The sequence below is a fragment of the Bos indicus x Bos taurus genome, chromosome 22, assembly GCF_003369695.1.
Source record: "Bos indicus x Bos taurus breed Angus x Brahman F1 hybrid chromosome 22, Bos_hybrid_MaternalHap_v2.0, whole genome shotgun sequence".
NCBI classification, from domain to species: domain Eukaryota; kingdom Metazoa; phylum Chordata; class Mammalia; order Artiodactyla; family Bovidae; genus Bos; species Bos indicus x Bos taurus.
In genome coordinates this window covers 27,291,063-27,305,955 of record NC_040097.1, presented here as the reverse complement: position 1 = coordinate 27,305,955, position 14,893 = coordinate 27,291,063, and the positions used below count along the sequence as shown (strand labels likewise).

The window sequence follows — 14,893 nt, the reverse complement described above, 5'->3', positions numbered from 1 at the left end:
CTGTTTGGGTTGCACATCTTCTCTGCACTAGGATAAGCAAGGACAGAACAGCAATCAGTTTATAAAAGCAGGCGCTGGGTCCCATCCATAATGAGACCTATATACCTGACCTAAAAAGGCCACAGCTCGTGTTTCCAGAATAGAAAAATGTATATCAAATACCTTACCTTTAAAAAAAGATCTTTATGTTTAGTCAGAAGTGGGCCAGCAAACTGATATCTTGACAGCTCATTGGAGATTCTAGCAAAGGAGAATGGCGGCTACTTGCGTTTTTCTTTTTCTCTGCCTCTCTAAAACACTGATGACATCCTTGCTCTAAAAAGGACATTTTGTTTGTCTAGGTCCAGAATTTTTAAAAACATGCTATTATTCTCACAGGTGGCCATTGCAGGGGATGTAAGAGACGTAGGTTCACTCCCAGGGTCAGGAAAAACCCCTGGCGGAGGAGATGGCAACCCACTTCAGTATTCTTACCTGGAAAATTTCATGGACAGGGGAGTTGGACATGTCTGAGCAACTGAGTACACACACACATTATTCTCACAGCTTTAAACAGGATTGCAGCTACAGATATAGTTTTCCAAAGGCACCAAATGGCTAGCAAAGACCATGGTTGTTAATTAATGACCCTTTTACATCAACCTGACATCCTAGCCGTACTTCAGTGATCACTTGAGGAAAATCTGAGGGAAAGAATAGGACAGGAGAAGATGAAAGAGAGTTTCTTACCTTCAGTGTTTTAGTTAGCAGAGCCTATAAAGTCATTTGAATTATCAGTGACTTATATTTTACCGGTGGCTCAGACAGTAATGAATCTGTCTGTGATGAAGGAGACTCAGGTTTGATCCCTGGGTTGGGAAGATTCCCTGGAGAAGGGAATGGCTACCCACTCCAGTATTCTTGCCTGGAGAATTCCACGGACAGAGGAGACTGGCAGGCTACAGCCCATGGGGTCACAAAGAGTCGGACATGGCTGAGCAACTAACACTTTTACTAAACTTCACTGTCAAAGCATTTTTATTGACAATGGAAGCCCTGGAAATAACTTGAGGAGGTATTTTTAATAGTTTGGTTCAAACTCTGTACAGGGTGCTCAATCTGAGGCTGGTAAAACACATAATGGTTTTCCTTCCCAAATAATCTGAATGACAGCCAGGCCCATGTTATACCTCTCTCAAGACAGATGGTGAGAGTGCAGTTCACTGTTCAGTTTTAATTCACTGCTGTATTTTGTAAGACAGCAGCTAAAGAGAGATATTGCATAATTTTAGCAATACCCAGATGAAAACTTGTGTTATACTATGGGTCACTTCCCTGTAGTGTTTTGTGAAACTCCCTTTATATTTGTCACCCCCAAATTCATACCTAGTCAAAAGTAAAAACTGTCCTAAAAGAGAAGGTTGTAATTTTCTTGGCCATTCTTGACATAATGGTCCACCTTTTGATATGGGCAGGTGTTTCACATTTCAGAGCTCTGGCTCATATTGTTTTCATAGCTCCATCTCTTTTATCCCATAAAATCACTAAAGATAAGCAAAGATCTGCCAAATTCAAAATCTTTCACATCTGGATTTATGTCTTCCCTTGAATAGGATTAGTGAGTGCTGACTATGGACCAGCCGCTGGGCTACATGCTTATGTTCTTTAGCTATGTCCATCTCATGACACAGAAAGATTAATGCCATTTTATAGATAAGAAAATGAAGCCTTGGGTAGGTTAGGCAACTTTTTCCAAAGTTACATGGCTCATTTATGGCTGAGAAGAAATGTTAACTTCGGTATAAGTTTATGGCCTCACCTGCTAATCCACCTCACTAATCAGCTCTTTCTTTTCAATTCCATTATGCAGGGGTGTGCTTAAGCACTGACTCTAAAAACAAGACCTGCTCAACAGCAGCCTTACCTCTGACAGTCCAATCAGGGGTCTGTTCTGGTGAATTCCCACCTGGCTATTAAACACCTGTATTATTTTATACCTATTAGATTAAAGGAAATTGATTTTCTTTGGGGTGAATAACAAGACAACACCTCAAGCAGGTCTTGTCCCATGAAAAAAGTGTCTGTGGCACAACCATGCACTCACTTACATCGTATCCCCTCATACAGTGCATTTTTCATGCGCACAGTGCATTTTGCACACTGATGATTCTGAACTGTGGTGTTAGAGAAGACTCTTGAGAGTCCCCTGGACTGCAAGAAGATCAAACCAGTCCATCCTAAAGGAAATCAGTCCTGCGTATTCATTGGAAGGACTGATGCTGAAGCTGAAACTCCGGTACTTTGGCCAGCTGATGTGAAGAACTGACTCACTGGAAAAAACCCTGATGCTGGGAAAGATTGAAGGCAGGAGGAGAAGGGGACAACAGAGGATGAGATGGTTGGATGGCATCACCAACTCAATGGACATGAGTTTGATCAAGCTCTGGGAGTTGGTGATAGACAGGGAGGCCTGGCGTGCTGCAGTCCATGGGCTTGCAAAGAGTCAGACATGACTGAGTGACCGAACTGACACAGTGCAAGTTCCATAAGTTCACAAACCTAGTCTCATATCCCAAACTTGGAGCCCAGAAGGTAGCACTTGGGTATCCAAGAATCTCTTGAATGACTGAAGGAATGAGTGAGTGAGTGAGTGAACAACAATGTCAAGATCCAGGCACAAGAGACACCAGTGTAGGAGCTTTTTACTCCCTGACCTGCTTTCACCAACTATATTGCTAATAGCAGCCCATTTCCTGGATCCTGCGTTATTAACCCAATAAGATCCCCAGTTCTAGCGCTTCCCTTGAGTCTCTCGCGTGAGAGAAAGCCAGTCCACCTACGGGTTTATCATTAGTTTTAGAATGAACTTAACGTTTCTTGGGCTTCTCATGTGGCTCAGCCGGTAAAGAATCTACCTGCAATGCGGAAGATCTGAGTTCAATCCCTGGGTTGGGAAGATCCCCTGGAGAAGGGAAAGGCTACCCACTCCAGTATTCTGGCCTGGAGAATTTCATGGACTGTAAGGAGGTGGGGGGCAGAGGGTATTTCATACTATCCTCTGCATGCCTAGCCTCCAGGGAGTGAAAAAAAAAAAACAGATTATTTTTGCGGTAATCAGACTTCTTAACAGTGAAATGGTCTTGTTAAGCTATTTCCTTTTCATTCATTCAGAATAGGTTTACTGAGTGGTACTGTGTGCCAGGTATGTTGTAAGAGCTAAGGATATTGTGAGAATGAAAACAAAAAGGACAAGAATTTTTGTCATCATGAAACTTAAATTTCAGAGAAGGGAGCCAGAGAGTAAACCAAATAGATAAGTAAAACACAGCAAGTTTGAGGAAGTGATAAACAGCAAAAAGAAAAAGAAGTGGGATAGGAAGTGCTGACAGTGGAATGCAGTGTTAAATAGGGTGGGTATTAAGGGTTTAATTGTATTCCTCCAAAGAGGAATTCAAGTCCTAATCACTAGGACCTCAGAATGTGACCTTATTTATAAACAATCTATGCAGATACAATGAGTTAAGAGGAAGTCATACTTGAGGGGAGTGGACTCTTAGTCCAATATGACTATTGTCTTTTCATTAGAAGATAATGTTTAGACACACAAGGAGAGCATTACGTGTCTACAGAAGCAGAGACTGGAGCATTGCAATTATAAGCCAAGGAACACCAAGGACTTCTGACCATCACCAGAACTAAGAAAAGGCAAGGAGGGATTGTACCCAACGTCTGAGAGGGAATGTGGCCCTGCTGACCCTTTAACTTGGACTTGTAGCCTCCAGAACCCTAGGAGAATAAATAAATATCTGGTTTTTTTTTCAAGCCTTTTCAATAGTTTGGTATTTTATAATAGTAGCCATAGGAAATTAATATAGTGGGCAAGGAAACCTCAACTGTGGGGATGACATCTGAGGAAAGACCTGAAGCTGGTGAGGGAGCACGCACACAGCTACCCTGAGGAAGAGGGAACAGCAAGTACACAGGCTCAGAAGTAGGAGTGGACGCAGCAGATTCCTGTGGCTGCAAGGGGGCCAGAGTGGCTGTGGTCAGGTTAGGAAAGGGAGAGCACTCAGGTCCAAGTGTAATAGAATCTAAATACCAGGGAATCTTGGCTGACCTGTTAAAACACAGAGAGCTGGGCACACCCCTCAGTGCTTCAGTAGATCTGGGGTAGGCTCTGAGAATATGCGTGTCTAACAAGTTCCCGATGCTGATATTGTTGGTCCAGGGGCCATGTTTTGAGAATCCTTGTTGTAGGACACATCAGGCATTGTAACTGCTTAGCTCTTTGCTCTGTGAGAGCCAAAAGCTATTCTAGGGTTAGATTAGAGGGGTGACACAGGAGGACTTCTGTTTTAACAGGATGCTGTGCCTGCTGGGTGGGGAACAGGGTCACCAAAGGGTGACTGGTCGAAGCAGAGAAACCAATTGTACGATTATTAGAATAAAAAGTATATAATGTGAAGCAACTGTTTAAAAGTACCTAGGGACCAGTGTCGGAGAAGGCAATGGCACCCCACTCCAGTACTCCTGCCTGGAAAATGCCATGGATGGAGGAGCCTGGTAGGCTGCTGTCCATGGGGTCGCTACGAGTTGGATACGACTGAGTGACTTCACTTTCACTTTTCACTTTCGTGCGTTGGAGAAGGAAATGGCAACCCACTCCAGTGTTCTTGCCTGGAGAATCCCAGGGACAGGGGAGCCTGGTGGGCTGCTGTCTATGGGTCGCACAGAGTCGGACACGACTGAAGCGACTAAGCAGCAGCAGCAAGGAGCAGCATGTGTTGTTTGGGTGTTATTTGGATGGGAGGGAAGGAGCATTTGGGTTAATTCATAGAAAACAAATACATAAATAAGAGATCTGAGTTACCATGATTCCTTGAAAGCCTGGCATTCTTGGAGAACAGCACTTACTTAATAAGAACTATATGACCTCTGTATGTCACCAGCTTCCCCTCCACTCATGTCCATGCACAGCCAGTTCAGAGACCAAGCACCTGTTAAGTCTGGAAATTCTTAATACACCCTGCAGGTCATCACTTGAGGGTTTTTTTTTACTGCCTTTGAAAGAAAAAAGTGTCCCTTTACTCCATCCTAATAGCAACTCAGAATTCTTGGAATTTTAAGAGTTTTTGTTTCAGTAGATAATGAGGACTCCAGTGAGCATGTCTGTTAAAGCTCTCAGATCACTCCCAGAGTGACCTTTACAAAGGTCCTAAAATAGGTTAGAATACCTATTATCTTTTTATATAAAGCCGAAATCTTGCCGTGGAAGAAATTTCCAATGTGAAGAATGAAACACACTACTAGGGTTAATAATGACCAAAAAAAGTAATACTTAGAATCATACATCCAACCTCTTTAAAGCCTCTTTCTATTAACACTTTCTTTTTCCACTTCCTGTGTGCTCTCACATTCTTATGGGTTTATCATCTTGAAGGTAAAGCTCACAATAGCTACTGAGATGGCTTCAAAACATAATGGTTTTATTTCTTGGCTGTTGGTAAGGTTCTCAGTTTTGCAATTTGTATTTCATAAATATCTTAACATTTTTTTTTTAAAGGAGAATTTTGAAACAATCAAAATCCTGGATAAAGACATAGCCTATGTCCTTTGTATTCCAAAGGAAAAAGTGAAGCATCTTCAAAGTGTTGTTTAGACCACTTCAGTGGCAACCCACTCCAGTGTTCTTGCCTGGAGAATCCCAGGGACGGGGGAGCCTGGTGGGCTGCCGTCTACGGGGTTGCACAGAGTCGGACACGACTGAAGCGACTTGGCGGCAGCAGCAGCAGCAGCAGCGCTGATACACTGTATCATTAGCTAATGCAGAAATTAACTTCTCTGTTCCTAGTTTCCATATCAGTAATTTAAGGGAGTTTGGATCAAACTCCAAAGTCCCTGGCAAGCTCTAGAATTAGCTGATTTAAATTGTACTATTGTATCCTAGATTTATTTTGACTTTAAAAAAGGGAAGTCATGTTATTTTGTGTCCTTTCTAATACTGAAACTGAAATTCAAATCTTCTGGGGGCCAGACTGTAGTATAAGTGAGTGACTCAGATGACAAGCAAGAAAATAGAGTCAAGGATCAAGAACTGGCATCTGTGAGGAGACCATGGACATCGATGTGGGGACCGTGGTGATCTGTGACTGAAGAACATTGATACTATGCTCTAGCCTCTGTGAGCATTAAAGAGATAGAGATGTGAGTTTATAAATGTTTCCAGTATTTCAGAAGCTCAAAATATTCATATTTGTTGATACCACCTTGATCTTTAAATTGACAACCAATTCAAATTAAAACATCATCACTGTGCAGGCCAAACGCTGGCATCTCAATCCTATCTAAAAGCTACTGGTTTCATGATGAAAGCCATACTGGATAAGATTTACCCCTCCAGGGGGTTATTGTTGCAAGCTAAGTTTCCACAGGGGAAGGATCCAGTAGCCTGAGTCCATATTAATTTTCTCTCTTTAAAAAAAAAACAAACTACTAACATTTTCCCCTACAAGGAAAAGGCTAAGTAAAGCATCATAATAACCAGAGATGAAACTGACAGTCAGAAAGATAGACACGGGATACTGTAAAAATGCCTACAGGGCAAGACAAACTGGTTTTGCAGAGGTGGCTTACCGACCGAGATCTGAGCTACAGCTCCATTGGCCAATTGGTGAACAGCACAAGTTATGGCTGGGCTGACTAGTCAATCAAAATGGCCACAGCATGAAAATTTGCTTTGTTTTTCTTCCCTCAAATGTATTGATATATCTCCCCATAGACTCCATTCATTTCCAGCTTCAAAGTGAGTTTAATCATTGGTAATAAATCACAAGAACTACCCAAAAACCACACCTAGAAAATAGACAAGTGAAGACAGAAAACTATAAATAGGACTGTTTGTTTTAGAGAACTATTGATAAGATAAAGAAGTTGGCATCTTTAGGATTTCTAAGTTTTTATCTACTGATAATTCATTTAATACATGGAGGTCCATAAAAATTTCAAGGAAAGGTACATAGGTTTATGGATTTTCTATATAAATAAAATTAGTTTTCTTTCAGTTTGTCTCCTTGTTGTTACACTATACAAAAAGAAATAATCTGAAAATTTCCACTAATATTGTTGTGAGGTCCAAGTGAAAATATAGGCTATGTTCTCTACTGGAAGTTGGATTCCTCCACAAAAGAGTCTGAGTCAAAGTCTTGGGAATTTATTTGAGAGATGGTCCCAGGAGCAGGAAGCATGAAAGGAGAAAAATCCAATTAAGCTGGAATATTGAATTGGTGATGGTTTTAAGCAACTAGGTTCATTCCTACTGGGGGCCTCTGAGAACAAGGTAGAATATGTCTCAGAATGCTCCCACCAAAAACCAAAGTGTCTGATCCATTTATAGATTCTTAGTCTCTAATAGTTGAGATTTACTGTGGGTTTTATCTTCCTTGTATATAATAACTGTTCATGGCTTTAGGAAGAGTCTTGAAGCAGAACAGCAGAGAGATACTTGGGGGCACTTGAGGTAGGAATCAACCATCAAATTACAGGTACACTAAGATGTGTATAGATGCTCCCTGGGTCAGGAGAATCCCTTGGAGAAGGGAATGGCTACCCATTCCAGTATTCTTGCCTGGAGAATTCCATGAAGATAGGAGCATGGTGGGCTACAGTCCATGGCGTTGTTGCAGAGTCAGACAGGACTGAGGGACTAACACTTTCACACTTTTAAATTAAGTATACAAAATTGGACCACACCAAAAAAGATAGGCTGTCACCCTTTAGAGCAGCTAGAAATGAAGTGGGATATAAAGAGAAATCCATGAATATGCCAAACAAGAGAGAAAACCTGGTACCCTCGTATCATGACTGCCAGTTCCATTGGGTGCTGCCTGTGTGCCTATGTGAGTTCTATCTGTTTCACGTGTATCAATGTATGTAACCCTGACCACAACTTTATGCCATAGGCACTACTTTTATTCCATTTTTCAATGATAAGCAAATTAATGATTAGAGAAATTAAGTCATAGTGTTTTAATATACCACATGAACGAAAAACTAACCATGGTTCAAAAAGATGCCTTTTTCCCCCAAAAGAGGCCCAAATCAAAAGTCATCAGGGAAGATATCTTGAATCTCAGGCATTGATTTGCTGCCTCATATGTGATAACCCTAGAGAATATTCTCAAGCCAGCAGTTGTAAGGATATATTTATTTAATTACGGTTTCTGATCTTAAGCAATGATCAGCACACTAGCAAGTCACAAATAAAAAGTTTTCTCAACATCTAGTCAACTTCTCTGGGAAAATACGACTCAAGTTAGAAATGTCTCAGGGGTATTGAAATATCAAGAAACACACCCACTGTATATCAAAAGATCCTCTCATATGAAACAAGTGCTTATGCAAGTGTACCTGAAAAGAAATTTACGCTAAAAAGGAATTATGTTCTTTTAAAAAAAAAAAGTACTTTTTTTCCTCCTGCTGGGTATTACCATTGTGTGTCTTCAGAACAGAATCAGGTTTTTACAATTCGTTAACTCAGTGCCACCACTGGCGTGCCAAAGACTTGTGTACCCCATGCAGAGACCTTATTTCCCTTTCATGGTAACTAATGACTTCCCCACCCTCTGCTTTCTTGGCTTCCAATACAGGTTTTGAATACTATGGGGAAGAAAATGGAAAAAAAAAAAAGAGACAATGGAAAAGGCGCTTCTGAAAAATAAGTTATATCATATCACAATGAGCATTTTTATTCTGATTCACTTAACTTTTTTTAAGCAGATCAGGTGGGCAAATGTGGGCATGATTAAATGAGTCCCAGTAGGTGATATAGTAATTTGAAATACTCTTAATGATGTCAAACTGAACTGTTACAATGTGATTCTTGGCAATTAAGACATTTATCCACCCAGATTGGAATTATTATTATTATTATTATTTTTTTTGCTGTTTATGATATATACCTTTTTGTGATTTGAGTTTCAATTTTGGCTCAAATAGAGGGATTTTTTTTTTAAACTGTATTCAATTCTTTTCTATTAGTTACCTAGTTAATTCAATTTCCTCGGAAATGAAATGATACTGACAAGCAGATATACACACTGCCACATAATTTCTTTCCATGTTGCTTAAAAATATAACAGTGAATAAAATAGAAAGAAAAAAGTAGACACTTTAGCAATGTAGACATAAATGGTGATGACTTGGATGCAATATGAAAGCTGGCTTGTACAACCTGTTTAACATATGGTCAGAGATACCAGTGTCTTTCTTGGTTCCTTAATTTTTCTCAGAAGGTCTTAATTTTCAAAACATATGGTTCTGTTAATAACTGGCCAAAGAATATCGGCATGTGATTTAAAAAAAAAAATCAGAGCCTACAACAGAATGTTTCTCTCTTCTTCATGCTATTATAATAAAGGGAAAATGGACATCATTGGATTTTTGCTTGGGCTTCAGACCTCCTTGACATTCCTTGACACTGTGTGCCCAATTAGGGGTGGATATAATTTGGGGACAGGGGCTTCCCTGGCGGCTTGGTGGTAAAGAATCCACCTGTGATGCAGGAGATGCAGGTTTGATCCCTGGGTTGAGAAGATCCTCTGGAGAAGGAAATGGCAGCCCACTCCACTCCAGTATTCTTGCTTGGGAAATCCCATGGACAGAGGAGCCTGGTAGGCTCCAGTCCATGGAATTGCAAAAGAGTCAGACATGACTTAGCGACTAAACAACAATGACATAATCTGGGGACAGGGTCCATAGATTTCCTTAAAGTCACAGAGGGGCTTGAGACATTTCTGCACAGCACACACACACACACACACACACACCAAACAAACAAAAATACAAAGCAAGATGAGGAGAAAATGAATTACAATGCTGAGATAATTAGACCTTTAATTGCTTTTCTTGACATTAAAGGATGTCAAAGAATCATCTACTCTGTTGCATAGTTCTGATCCATGCCAGAAAAAAAACTTTCTGTGTCTGTATTTCAGCAAAATGTTCTTCTCCTGAACCCCTTGGCAGTACTCAGGTTTTGAAGTTAGACAGTCTTAAGGATTCCTTGAATAGTCCTCTGTGCCAAATTCATGGCTCATATGCAGCACCTAAACCAGGCTGTAAGGTCTGTATTTCTGTGATTGAATTTAACTTTAGAATATAATTATACCCAACTCCTACCAATATTTATATAATTATTCTGTGCCTTGTTTACTTGTATTGTTGTTCAGTTGCTCAGTCGCGTCTGACTCTTTGCAACCCCGTGGACCGCACGCAGTACGCCACTCCTCCCTGTCCTTCACCATCTCCCGGAGCTTGCTCAAACTCATGTCCATTTATATAACCTGCTTTAAATTCTCGCGCAGATAGTAATCATAAGGTAAATACCCTTGTGAGAAAAGTTAAACCTGGGTAATTACATCACACTCCTGTCATTTTGGCCCTGATCATCCTTTATTTTCCCTAGTAGCGCTTACAGTTAACCAGCTGACTTTACATTATATGTTACTTTGTTTTAGAGTTGTGTCTGTCACCCCAGTAAAAAGTAAGTGCCATCAGGCTTTGGCAGGATATTGGCTAACATGTTCAGCATTATACCCCAATTCCTAGAACAAAGTGTAGCCATAACAGGACCTTGGTGGAGATTTGCTGAATGAATTCGGTTATCTGAGCTCATAGAAAAGGTTATAGAGACCAAATATTCCTCAGAGACCAGCCAGCTGATTCGCTTCTCTGTGTTGTTTTGATTCCTCCTAATGAACTGTCCAAAGTGTTAAAACAGAATCATGTTTTAGTTCTGCAATCTCTTATGTTTAGACAGAAATCCATTCTTTATACATGAATGTTCCCTATTTAAATAACAATATAATTCTTAGCACTTGTTTTAAGTGATTCTAAAAGGAGGAAATCATTGGCTTTACAAGCCTTGCATAATTGAAAATCTGGGTACATTTTAGCAAAGGCTAATGGGTACATATTTATTTTTCTGTGGAGTTGCTTTTGTATAGTGCCTTGAAAGGAACTCTTATTAAACTTTTAATGATATTCAAAACAAACTCTCTTTATGTTTCTAAAGAAAATTAGCATGCTGTTTGCAGCCTTATACCAGCTTCAGTTTCATGGCCTTTAAATCATCATTTATATATTTCTAGTGTTCACCAAAGAACAAAATATGTCCCATAGAATTCGTGGTTTGTTTTAAGGATGCATGAGAGTACAATTGAGAACCATGCAATTCATAACAAATTCAATCTAGACAAGACAGCGTGTCATTCAATTCAGCCCCACCTATTTCTCCTTTCCCACAAGAGACTGAAGAATGGAAGTCATTCGCTCAAATATGAAATTCATGAAACACTTTCATTCTATGACAGCCATACACCAAGGACCAGAAAAATCATTTCATCTCATAATGTTTTAGAGACCCCAGGCAAATGTAAACAGTAGACGCTGTTAGACATTAAGGATTCATTACAACCGCTAAACAGCTAAACTGAAAATCTACTGATTTATTTGGAATTCCATAGGATTCTGGTGGGAGACTTATTAAATTATTTATTAAACTTCAACGGAAAAAAATTACTATTTATTAAATCTGAATATAGCACTTATAGGTGTCCTTGTTTCATACCATGGTTTATATTAAGGGGTAAAATACATGGTAAAATACATTTAGTGTCTAACATTAATCCACCAGTAGTAATCCATTTTAATACAGGACTATAGTTCTTCAGTAAGCTGACTCCATAGTGATCTGGTGGCTCAGACAGCAAAGAATCCACCTGCAATGTGAGAGACCTGGGTTTGATCCCTGGGTTGGGAAGGTCCTGGAGAAGGGCAAGGCAACCCACTCCAGTGTTCTTGCCTGGAGTATCCCCATGGACAGAAAAGCCTGGTGGGCTACAGTCCATGGGGTCGTAAAGAGTTGGACACGACTGAGCGACTAAGCACAGCACATGGTCTTGTGAGAAGATTCGCCTCAATAGTGAGGCTTGTCTGAGTCCCAGAGACTAAGGTTTGGTTTTCACACAGAGAGAATATTCCTGTCAAACAATGTCTTCTGAGAAAACTATCTACGTAATTTCATCATAACTGGTTCTGTATCATTCCTCTTCCAAACTTTTCAAATACCTAGCACAAGCACAGGATGCTGTTCTTAAATGGGTGTGTTCTGTCAAATACTTATGCCCATAAATTACATATAATTATAGGTGTGTGTCTGTATCCACATTCAGATATTATGTACACCTGTCCACACAGCCGGATATCATGAGCATCTGTATACATCCAGATATTGTGTGTGTCTGTATACACACAGACATTGTGAACAACTGAACACATGGCAAAATGGATATAGTGAACTCTAGGAATAGTAGAAGGGCATAGAAAGAATTATGGAATGAGCAATGCCAGTTGTGACACGTAGTAATCATGCAGAAAAAGCATCCAACTTGGTGCTTTCAAGTTTGTATAGTTTCAGGTCTATGGGTTAGTCAAAAGTCCCAAGAGGACAGGTGACTGAGTGAACTTGATCTCAGATAAATCTGGTTGATACAGCCTCTAGGATAATAGTGGAATAGAATCAAATAAGCTATCTAAGTGAAACAACAGTAATTTAAATTAGGACCTGTGACTACCAAAACTTGATCACTGAAGAGATGGGAAGAGAGGGGTGTGTAAAGCTGATCACAGGGAAGACAGGGACAGCATAAAGGAATTTTGTCTCTGAAAGGAAGGCTGGTTGCATCAGGGTCCTGATGAGTGGGAAAAAGAGATGAGAAAGATAGAGCACATGTGAAAGTCAGAGAGAGAGATTTGAACATGCTATTCTGTTGGCCTTCAAGACGGAAGAATGGGGCCAAAAGCAAAGACATGCAGGCAGGACCTAGAAGTTGGCAAAGGCAAGCAAAGAGATTCTCTGCTAAAGCCTCCAGAAGCACCCCAGCCCTGCTGACCCATTGATTTTTACCCCAGTGAGATTTCTGGTCTACAAAACAAATAACACATCTTTATTGTTTTAAGCCACCAAGTTTGTGTTAATTTGTTATAACAGTAATAGCAAACCACTACACCCATTCTTGGGCTTTCCTTGTGGCTCAGATGGTAAAGAAAGTGAAGTCGCTCAGTCGTGTCCAACTCTTTGCAGCCCCATGGACTGCAGCCTACCAGGCTCCTCCATCCATAGAATTTTCCAGGCAAGAGTACTGGAGTGGGTTGCCATTTCCTTTTCCAGGGGAGCTTCCTAACCCAGGCATCAAACACGGGTCTCCCACATAGCGGGCAGACACTTTACCATCTAAGCCACAACCTGCCTGCAATTCAGACCTGTGTTTGATCATTGGGTGGGGAAGATCCCTTGGAGGAGGGAATGGCTACTCGCTCCAGTATTCTCGCATGGAGAAATCCATGTAGAGAGGAGCCTGGCAGGCTACAGTTTATGGGGTCGCAAAGAGTTGGACACGACTGAGTGACTAACACACACACACACACACATTCTCACCAGAATTAGCCAGTTTCCATGTGAATTTTATCAAACTATCTTTTATTGTACTCACTGGATCCAGTAAACTAGAAACAATATTTTTGATTTAAATAAAATATATTCATCTTCCTTTCTTCCTGCCATCACCTTAAGTTAGGAATGAATGATTTTTTCATTTTTGGAGGATTATTTTTCAAGCTAGAAGGATCCAAAGAATTCTTGTCATCTCCATATCAAATTTGGCTGTTCAAATCAATACGGCCAGTAGACCTTATATTAGTTCAAATACATTACTTAAGATAATTTTTTAACCAGTTTAATAATAAAGGAAGAAGTTGATTTTTTTCCTTCATTAGCAAGCAATTAAATTAATTCAATTTTCTTTTACCTAATTTTACAGTTATTTAATCCATTAATACTAGGTCTGTTAAATTAAAGATCCTGAAATTTGTTTGATCACTTAATGCTTTTGTTGGGAGATAAAAGTTAAGCTCTGATGTCTCTAAACTGAGAAGAAGCAAAAAGTCATTTTTCACAGTCCATTTGCTCCTTCAATCACTTTATATGTCCCTCAAGGAAGTGTGTCTATATATCTTGTCCATCATAACCCAGCTAATTCCTCATCCTGTATGTTTATTCCCAATGAGATGAATAGATCAAGGGCCTCTCTGAGGTGTTACCCAGGGCCCCATAACCATTAATCTTGAACTACCTCCTTTCTGTGCTGGCATTTGCTGCCAATTAGAGTTTAGATTCGACAAGATGCTTCCAATTCACCTTCATTATAGACTAACCAAAAGTAGAGAGTTTGTATGTTGACACTTTACTTTAAAAACAACAATAAAACTAACAAGGAAAACAAAATACAAGATAAAGTCCACAAGTTTTGACGTCAAACTAGAGTTTATAGATTGGTTCTCAGTCTACCTGCGAGGGGACCTCAGACAGCTAAGACAATGTCTTCCAGCTCTCATTTTCTCACATATGTTAGGGAGAAGTTACAGCATTTATTTTAGTTGCTTGTTTAATTGCTTCCATGAGATACAATCTCCAAAGTTTTTACACACCTCCAGCCTGTGGCAACTACTTAATAAAATGCCACTATTGTCTTGCTTCTCTTAAATAAGAATTTGAGTGCAAGACATGACTTTTAACTTTTTTGAGTGGCATCTTCTTCATCTGTTCATTAATGAAGTTTGACGAGATAATAACCTATCATTCTCCTTTTAGTAGTGAGATTCTAAGAATATAAACATAAAGAACACAGTTGCAAAAATGTATAAAAGATGTCAAAAGACAATAATGTTATTTATATATGTTTCTACAACTGTCTTTTTTCAACAAACACTCCCATATTAGCTATGAAGTTCTACTGTGCCATAGATCATTTGGAAAATATTATGATCTTTGAGGTTTCTTCAATAAACATTTATAATA

At 39.8% G+C, this 14,893-nt stretch overlaps 1 protein-coding gene across 2 annotated transcripts in view; it reads left to right on the top strand.

Annotated features, from left to right (window-relative positions):
* The window catches only part of LOC113880657, a 56,907-nt gene that overhangs the window by 30,234 nt on the left and 11,780 nt on the right, over positions 1-14,893 (top strand). The window contains exon 3 of one of the 2 annotated variants that reach the window (XM_027523125.1): positions 1,850-2,204. The exons of the other annotated variant lie outside the window; for it this stretch is intronic. The gene's annotated coding sequence lies outside the window, so the exon portion shown is untranslated. Of the gene's footprint in view, positions 1-1,849; positions 2,205-14,893 lie in introns of those variants that run through there. 2 annotated transcript variants of the gene reach the window in all.